General features: G+C 32.4%; 1 pseudogene; it reads right to left on the reverse strand.

Moving 5' to 3' along the window:
- Window positions 1-3222: 3222 nt before the first annotated feature.
- LOC110713754 lies at window positions 3223-9062 on the reverse strand (annotated as a pseudogene).
- Between the last annotated feature and the right edge of the window lie 884 nt (window positions 9063-9946).

Below are 9946 nucleotides of genomic sequence, written 5' to 3' on the forward strand. Positions count from 1 at the left end.
ACTTAGGTTTGGGGGTTTGGTTTGGGTGGGCTGTTGAAGTTCGGGTTTAGGGTTTGGGTGGGCTGTTGAAGTTCGGGTTGGGTGGTAGATTTGGTGGTTGTGGGTGGGGTGGTAGATTTGGGGTTTGTGGGTGGGGTGGTAGAGCTGGTGGTTGTGGGTGGTGGGGTGGTTTGGAATTCCATTATGAGTTAGGGGTTGGGATGTTGGGTTTTTTGGTGGTAAGAGGTGGTGATACGCCGTGCAGTGGTGGCGCGGCGTTTTTTTTTTAAATTTCAGAAAAGCAATTTCCGACGAAAATTCCGTCGGGGAATTTTCCGACGGATTATTGCAGTACCTGAAAATATTTTTCCGGCGAAAAATTCCGTTGGATATTCCGTCAGAATAGTGTTTCCGACGGAATTTTCATCGGAAAAGTTCATTTTTCCTACAACTACTTTTCCGACAACCTCTTCCGACGGATTTCAGGGTGTTTCCGACGGAATTTTTTCGTCGGAATTTAGCCTATTTCTAGTAGTGTTAGACTGAGAATCACTTTCAGGATCTCCTGAAACTAAGAGGGATGCTCTAACTAATTGAGTTATACCTCACTCTCTTATTGATCTTAGTTTTAATACGTACTCTTATTATCATTGTCATTGTTGTAATAATTTCTTAGAATTATTCTTATACTCCCTCCGTCCCAAATTACTCTTAACGATTTGACATTTTGCACTATTCACACATCTCACTTTGACCATCTTTTTTAGCTATTATATGAAAGTCAATGTAGTCATTTAAGATGTTGGGTCTAATTTAATTTATAATTTCCTAATATAAACTTTTTATAACTTATATAATTATTTACTAAAAGAAGTTAAAGGTCGGGTCATTTTCAGGTCGGGTCAACTTCGGGTCTCGGGTCAACTTCAGGTCGGGTCGTTTCGGGTTTCGGGTCAACTTTGGGTCGGGTCATCTCGGGTCGGGTCGTTTCGGGTTGGGTCATTTCGAGTTTCGGGTCAAGGTCGGGTCAGTTCCACTTCGGGTCGGGTATGGGTCGAGTCGGGTTAATTCGGGTTTTGGGTCAATTTCGGGTCACTGGTTTCGGGTCGATTTCGGGTCATGGGTCGGGTCATTCGGGTCGGGTCATTAGGTCTGGGTCAAGATTGCCAGGTCTAATTTAGACTATTAGGTTGAATTGGAGTTGCTCTAATAACCTAATATCTTATATTTATAATTTAATATTTGACTATTATTATCTTATTTCTGATAATTTTTTTTTTCTATTTGTATGACCAAACTCACGTGAGTCTGTTCTACACAATACTTTACGATACTCTAAATAGAGATGTGAGCAGTTCTTGAGGAGATTCCAATCCTTCATTTGGGGTACATATTTGAAGGCTCGTGTGCTACCTTTGGGGAGCATTCTTCATTGAGAACCTCGTACCGCTGGTGTCGAAATACACTTCTAGAGCACCCATAAAACACGTCCCAACGTAATGAGATTTACATTCAAAGTAACATCTTCCCTTTGCCGTTTTTTTTTTTTTTTTTTTTTTTTTTTCTTTTCGGTTGAATTCACTGATATGTAATAAGGATTTGCAAGCACTTGTTAGTAATAATGTAGTCTGATCTTTTTTAGTGTCTACTTTGCCTTTTTTTTTTTTTTTTTTTTTTTTTTGGTCTGTCGATTGAATTCGTTGATGTGTACGTAATTAATTAGGTGTACTGTACGACATTGTTATGTTTCTTTTTATCAAGGTTAAGGTTATTTAGACTATTAGGTGGTCTTATGGTTGTTTGGGATTGCAAGTTTGCAACGGCAAGTCACCTTATATTAGATACGAAGTTTTTTTTTTAAGATATCGGACCTAATGATTATGCTCTCTTTTTTTTAATAGGTTCATATTGTTTTGAGAAAACCATATTCTAACTTTGATGTGCATATGTATTTTTCTTTTGAAAATAGTCTAACTCTTTAGCAGGGCCATCCCGTTAGATTTCAGGGCCTTATTCTAAACTATAAAATGGGGCCCTAATGGAAAAAAAATTATACTCCATAATACTTAAATTTTATATCAAAAATAATATCATATTACAAGGATATATACAATGGCGGATCTTCTAAGGGGCAAGGCTGGGCTTGGCCCCCCTTAGATTTTGATCCAAATTTTACAATCTGTTTTACTACTTTACTTAGTTTCATCAAAATTTCATCAAATACTATATTCTTTCCCTTTTTTAAAATTAGTAGGAGTATACAAGCAATGAAGCAAACAATATTGCTTGCATTTTTAAATATTTAATGGAATTTTATTTACTAGCTTATAGTTTGTTGTAATTCATCTATATATTTCGTATATATTCCACCTTAATTTGATTGGTTTTCTGCAATTATAATATGTTTTATATTTTCTTCATACTTTTCTTAATTGCAATATTGTTAAAGATTTTATACTTGCTAATGCAATTTCTTACTGCTAATTTTTTAGTTATACTTTAGCCTATACACCATACATAAAGATGAATCAAATAAAACCCAACATGACAATGTTTATTCTAAAACACCATCACTAAATAAGGGCACAAAAATAATAAATTGTGTAAATAGTATAATAATTTTTAGTTTTATGATTGAAAAATGGTCTATACTCCCTTTGTTTTTTCTAATGCATCAGATATATGCTTAGATGTGTACATCAATTCAGGGGTTCAGGTATTTGGTGAGGTCATGACAGATCGGGTTTAATTATTTTTTGAGTCATGATAAATTTAATGTGTTCATACAAGTCAAAATCTGTTTTTTTTTTTTTTTTTTTTGAGGTCGAGTCTGACGATCATTTTTTGAAAACTTCTATGCTTCACTTGGATTTGCACATGTGTCGAGGCACAATTTTTATCTTTAATTAAATTTATAAAAAAAATTACAATTAATCCAAATAACATATTATATGATAACATTTATATATTATTAGTAAAAACACTATGTCAAGGTAAGAACGGTGTAAAATCAAAGAAAAATAAGGAATTAAAATTTAAGTCGGCCCCCCAAAAGAAAGCCATCAAGATCCGCCACTATATATATATATATATATATATATATATATATATATATATATATATATATATATATATATATAAAGTATATATATATATTATATATATATACTTTATAAAAGAAATCTTATGTATTAAGACTATTATTTGAATAATTAACAGCATCAAATACAACTTCATACTAATCTAAACCTTAAAGTTATTTAAAAAGAGCTTTTCTTCTAACACTTTTGGAAGCAAATTCATCAACCAAGTCTTCATATTGTATCTCTCCAACAGATCGTCCTCGATCGCTATTAATGCTAATCCATTTAGCCTTTCTTGTAGCATAGTAGATCGCATGTATGTTTTCACCAGCTTCAATTTAGAAAAGCTTCTTTCTGTAGAAGCAACAGTCACATGTATAGTTAATAGAGTTTTATACGCAATAGTTGTATTAGGACAATAGTGTAAACCTTTCAAAAACTTTAATATATCATGGGCCTTTCTTTTTCATCAGGCAATATATCTCTTAATATCTTTAGCTCCACAATCAAATCATTCCCAGTAATATCAGATTGCTCATTATACTTCAAAGCAAGTTCCAGATGACTTCAACATTGCCTCATCCAATGATTGCAACCTGTGAGAGCTAAACATAAAACCAAATATACGTTCATACTCTTGATATTGCTCAAATCTATTGTTTAGAGAAACAACAGCTTGGTTAACAAGATAAAGAACATAATTAATTCTAAAAGAATCCTCTTCAGATAACTCCACTGATGGAGTATTGTTATTATCAACCACCTGCTTTTTTCTCCTAATTATACGTCTTTGAGGGAATATTGGATCAACATCCAATTCAATAGCAATTAGCTTAGCAATATCCATTGCCTTGTGAAAACCATTTTCCCTGTACTCTTTGAAAAATGAAATCAATCCTTTTATTTTTCCCATAGCAACATCAATAAACATATCATTTGATCGCAATATTTTACTGACATTATTTATCATAGATAAAATATCAAACCAAATGACTATTGCCATCAAGAATTCAAAATTACCAAGCTCATTAGTTGCTAAGGATTTAGCTTCACTTTGAATTTTTGAATTAAGATCTTTTTTCTGACAATTCAAATAAAGCCTCTCTAAAATCAGCTAATTGATATTTGATAGCTTTGACACTTTCTACGTGGCTCTCCCATCGAGTGGATGACAAAGGTTTTGGTGTCAAACCTTTTACATTATCTTTCAAAATGTCCCATCGTTTTTTAGAATTGGAAAAGATTGTGTAAATGTGTTGAATAACTCCAAAAACATCTCTTGATTTAGAGCATGAGTTAGCCATATCACACAATGCCAAATTTAAACTATGACAACCACAAGGATTATAAAAGGCTCTCGGGTTTAAGTTTAAAAATCTTTTTTTGCACACCTTGATGTTTTCCTTTCATATTTGATCCATTATCATAACCTTGTCCCCTCACATCAAATATGTCAAGATCAAGATTTTTCAATTCATATTGCAAAACATTAAAAAGTCCTTGGCCAGTTGTATCATTCACATTTAAAAATCCTAAAAAGGATTCTTCAATGCTAACAAAGTTTGAAGACACATCCACATATCTAATGATCAAAGACATTTTCTCTTGGTGACTAATATCGGGTGTACAATCAAGTATAATTGAGAAATACTTTGCTTGTTTGATTTTTTTTTTAATGATTTCTGTTTTGATTGCAGAAGCAAGCAAAAGTATTAGCTCATTTTGGATTCTATGTCCAAGATAATGAACGTGAATTTCATCATTTGTAATACGTCTAACATGTTCTTGGATAATGGGATCAAACTCTGCTAGCATTTCAAATAAACCTAAAAAATTGCCATTGTTATCTTGATACAATTTTTCATTAGTACCACGAAAGGCCAAAGTATGTTTAGCAAGGAATTTTACTATAGATATAATTCTTTTCAAAACCTTTTTCCAGTGCTCCTTTTCTTTCTCAATCAAGTTTTGAACAGTTTTATCAATAGTTTCATTCTTTTGAAGCCTTAGACGCAACTCATACCAAGTGGTCATATTCTTAACATGTTTCATGCATGTCTCATGCTCCCTAAGCCTCTCACCAACATGTTCCCAATCACCAAAGCCCTCGTTTGTTAATAACACTACTAGAAAACAACTTATTTCCGACGGATTACTTCCGACGGACACCTAAATCCGTCGGAAACACTAAATTTTCCAACGGATTTTCATTCCGTCAGATATATCCGACAAATTCATTAAATCCGTCGGAAAATCTGTCAGAAATTTCCGACGGATCATAAATCCATCGGAAAATAGGTACTTTACGACCGATTTAAAATTCCTCGAAAATTTCCAACGGAAAAATCCTTCGGAAAGTAATTAAATTTTTGACGAAATTGTAATCTGTCGAAAAATTAATGCTTTTCGACGGATTGGACCATTAAAATTTAATTTTTTTATAACACCCTGTAGGGGTCGTTCGAAGTGCGCCTACGTTAAAGTATGTGTGAATATGCTTGGCACTCTTAGGAAGTGGGAATTCACATATACAATTAGGGACAAGGAAAGTAGGGAGCCGCCAACAAGTTTTTAAGGAACTTGTAAACCGTTCATGGATCATAAAAGGCAACTACGAATAAAGGGACAACGAAAGGCAACAACGATTGACCCGTGAAGGTTACACCCCATTCATAATCCATGAGATTACTAACTCTATATGGTTCGCAACCACGAAAGGAGGAACGGGGATGATGGTACGAAGTGAGTCATGGAGTCACATTCGCCCGTATTGGCCTCTACTCGATTCTTATAGTGAAAAGTGATTCCTGCGATCTTAAAGGCATACAAACAAAATATTCAATTTGCTCCAAACTATTATTAGGCTAAATTGGTTGAATATTAATGCAACATATAATTATAATATATTTGTGATCACTTGATTAAAAAACGAGATTAAAAGGAACCTAAACCGGTTGTCCAAATTATCTTATTAGGCGTGATTTTCAATTACATATTCCCTTTAAACATGCAATATGGTGATCAATAAATATAATAAAATAAACATTAATATTGGAAGCAATTCAACAATAATAGCGTTAGTCAAATCAAATATAATAATCATGATGCTAGCAATATTAAAATAACAGTAATTAAGTTAATCAATTACTCACTTTCCGCGTTTCCTTAAATTGTTATATCATGAATAAACTGTTAGTAACTTCAATAAAAATAAATCAAATGCAAATTAAATTAAACAAATGTAGATTTGATTTGGTCCAAACCCTCAGTTAATTATACCTTTCACGCCTTGGTTAAAGTATAGAACTTTGGGTATTGTATAAACTTCCTGGAGTGCTTAGGGGAAGTATGTATTTTGAGAGAATAGGGTGGCTAGTGTTTAGGCTAAAGAGAGAGAAGAGAATTATTTGATGATCAAGCTTGTTGATTATTGAAAAAGGGGTGATATGACCTATATTTATAGGGAAAATAGAGGGTCGAAGAATCAAGAAAAGATCGAGTTCGAATCGGATTAAAACTCTTGCGATAGACAGCAGTTTTTGCGGTTTTTGTTTTTATCATATCTTTTGATCCAGAAATCGGAATAAGATGAATAAGATATAGTTGGAAAGCTCTTGAAGTCTACTTTCTAACCTAATTAGAATCAGATTAAAATATTTTGTACTTCCTCCGTTTTTTTTTTATTATTGCACCATAAGGGTTGGGTGCAAATATTTTGGTAGTGGAAAAAAGTAAGAGAGAGAAAGGTAAAAATACAAAATTGCCCATGTGACACATTAATAAACAAAAAAGTAAGTATGAAAAAGCAAGGGTATGTTGGGTATTTGTAGTGTGAACACAAATATTTTTTTTCCTAAAGAGGTTATGGTTCAATATTTGTGAAACTTCCTAAAAAGGCAAGTGGTGCAATAATAAAAGAACGGAGGAAGTATAACAAAAGATATGGCCGAAATAGTGAAACAATGTCAGTTTTGGATAGAGTTTGACATTTTATTCATATCTTTTCCGTTATAGCATGGAATTGATATTATAATATATCACTGGAAAGATAATTTCAAGGGCTATCCAACCATCTAAGAATTGGGTAAAAACCGTGATGCACGAAAATATTATCTGTCTATCTTTTAACGTCTTTCAATTCGAATAGAATTAGGACTTTCAAAAAAAAAAGTTTTATTCAATTTCAAACTATTTAATCTTATCTTTTCAAAAGGGATAATCAAGATCTTTTAGAAAATTATAGAAGCTTCTAATTAATCCTAATTGGTTTAGGAATGGGATTGAATAATTTGGACCCTCCACATGATCATTGGGTCGCAGGTAAGGTGGGCTTAGATTCGGTTTGGGTTCAGTTGAATATTTTGGCCATAACTTATTCGTTATAACTCAGATTTAGGCTTATAATATATCGTTGGAAAGCTCTTTTAAAGCTACAAATTCTTATGTGCACCCTGGTCCATCTAGAATAGATGGACCACTTATTAAAATGCACCCATCTATACAGATAAAAAGTAGAAATTCTCTTCACTTCTTCTTCTTCCTTCTTCTACTTGCCATCTTTACTTTTATTTTTTGTTAATATTTTGTTTCCCTCTTTGCAGAATCTCTCTATCTTCTTCTTCTTCTTCTTCTTCTTCTTCTTCTTTTTTTCCTAATCTCTTTTTATTTCATTCTCGATTTTAATTCATTCTTTTTTTTTCAAATTCTTATTTTTCTCTCTCCTCTGTAATTTTTTTTTCCATTGACTTTTGCATTTAACGTGATGGAAATTGTTGATATTTCTGAAGAGATTAATCCAGGTTAGTTAATTATTATAAATTCATTGTGAGCAATATTCATTTATTTTTGATTTTGAGATGAATTTGTGGATGAAGTTATTGTTTTAGTATTTATTGAATTGTTAAAACTAATCTGATCGATTTCAATTCGTAATTCATTATGATCGATTTTAATTTATAATTCATTATGATCGATTAATTGATATTTTTATTGTTCTTATTAATTTGATCGATTAATTTAGTAAAAAAATTCGAACGTCACAAATTTTGAACATTTAGTAAAAAATTCTGAACAATTGCGAATTTTGAACATTTAGTAAAAAATTCTGAACAATTGCGAATTTTGAACATTTAGTTAATAAAATCCGAGCTGAACATTGAAATTTTTGAACATTTATTAAAAATATCTAAACAATCGCAATATACCACGCCTATGCATTTGAACATTAAGTAAATAAAAAAAATCAACTATTGCAAAGTTTGAACATTTAGTAAAAAAGATCCGAACTAAACATTGAAAATTTAGAACATTTAGTAAAAATATATGAACAATCGCAATGTACCACGCCTATGCATTTGAACATTAAGTAAATAAAAAAAATTAACTATTGCAAATTTTGAACATTTAGTAAAAACGATCTGAGCTGAACATCGACAATTTTGAACATTTAGTAAAAATACTACATCACAATGTACCACGTTTAAACTTTTGAACATTTAGTAAAAAAATTTGAACGATTGCAAATTTTGAACATTTAGTAAAAAATCCGAACATCGAATATTTTGAACATTTAGTAAAAATATATGAACAATCGCAATGTATCACGCCTTTACTTTTGAACATTTAGTAAAAAATCTAAACAATTGCAAATTTTGAACACTTAGTAAAAAAATCCGAACATTGCAAATTTTGAACATTTAGTAAAAACATCTGAACAATCGCAATATACCACTACACTCCTTGAAATCAATCAGATTAGCTTCAACAATTCATCATCATCACTACATGTAGAATAATTTGTCGAGTCTCCACAAATTTCAGTGAAGATAGACAAATTACTACTCTTAACTCAAATCATAACTCTTAAATTTAATTGTATTTGTACAAAACTTAAGAAATTTGCATAAATTTACGTACTTTGTACGAAATTTAAATGAATTTAAGTGTTGTTTACACAAATTACCTTTTTTCCAGAGAATCTTGTTGAGCATGAGCTTCCATGGTTGATTTTAGTTTTTCATTGAGAGAAAAAATAGAGAGATGAAAGAGAAGGGATATGTTGCCTTGAGGTGAAATGTTGCAGTTTTTTGGTAAATCAAGTACGTGGGTTAGTATCTGATGTAATCATGTGGGCTGTTTTCAAGCATGTTGGGCCTGGTCCAGCTATTGTAGCTGCACCAGGGTCCATAGTAGACTAATTGTTTTTTAGCCCCATCCAAATATTCAATCATTGGACCCAGATTATAGACCAAAATAAACTGGATTAAGCGTTTTTTATAAAAAGGACAAGAAATTAATGATTTTAAAGGACACGAAATGAATTATTTTGGGTTTAATGGCACGAAAAGAGGAAAATTAGTTATGGTTTGGGGAAATGGGCTAGGAATTAGGTTGGTTTTATGAAATGTATTGGGATTGAATATGGATTTAAGCACTCCAAAAATTAAATACTCAACCCGACCAATAATAGCGGTGAAAGGTTGTTCATCATCGGGTTTGGTTTTGGGGAGACATTTTTAGGTGTCTACACACCCTTAACCCTAAAGGGCATAAGGGGCGCCGCTTCTTCTTTCGTTCTTCCCCCCTCTTTCCTACTTCTCCTGTTCTCCTTCGTTCCTCCTTCTTTTTCTCTTTCCTCCTTCTCCTCTCCTTCGTCTTTCTCTTTCCTCTTTCTCCTCTTTCGTCTCTCTCTTTCCCTCATTCTCCTTTGTCTTTTCTACCTCCTCTTCACTTTCCCTTTGTTTTTTCTTTGTTTTTCACGCAATATTAATGATTTCACGGTCAAATTGGTGGTTTTTGTCACAACATTCGCATATTTCCGTCAAAAACGATGGTTTCTATGCATGGTGAAATCAAAGGTTTTGAGGTCAAATTTGACCTTGAAA

Source organism: Chenopodium quinoa, unplaced genomic scaffold (assembly GCF_001683475.1).
Source record: "Chenopodium quinoa cultivar QQ74 unplaced genomic scaffold, ASM168347v1, whole genome shotgun sequence".
NCBI classification, from domain to species: domain Eukaryota; kingdom Viridiplantae; phylum Streptophyta; class Magnoliopsida; order Caryophyllales; family Amaranthaceae; genus Chenopodium; species Chenopodium quinoa.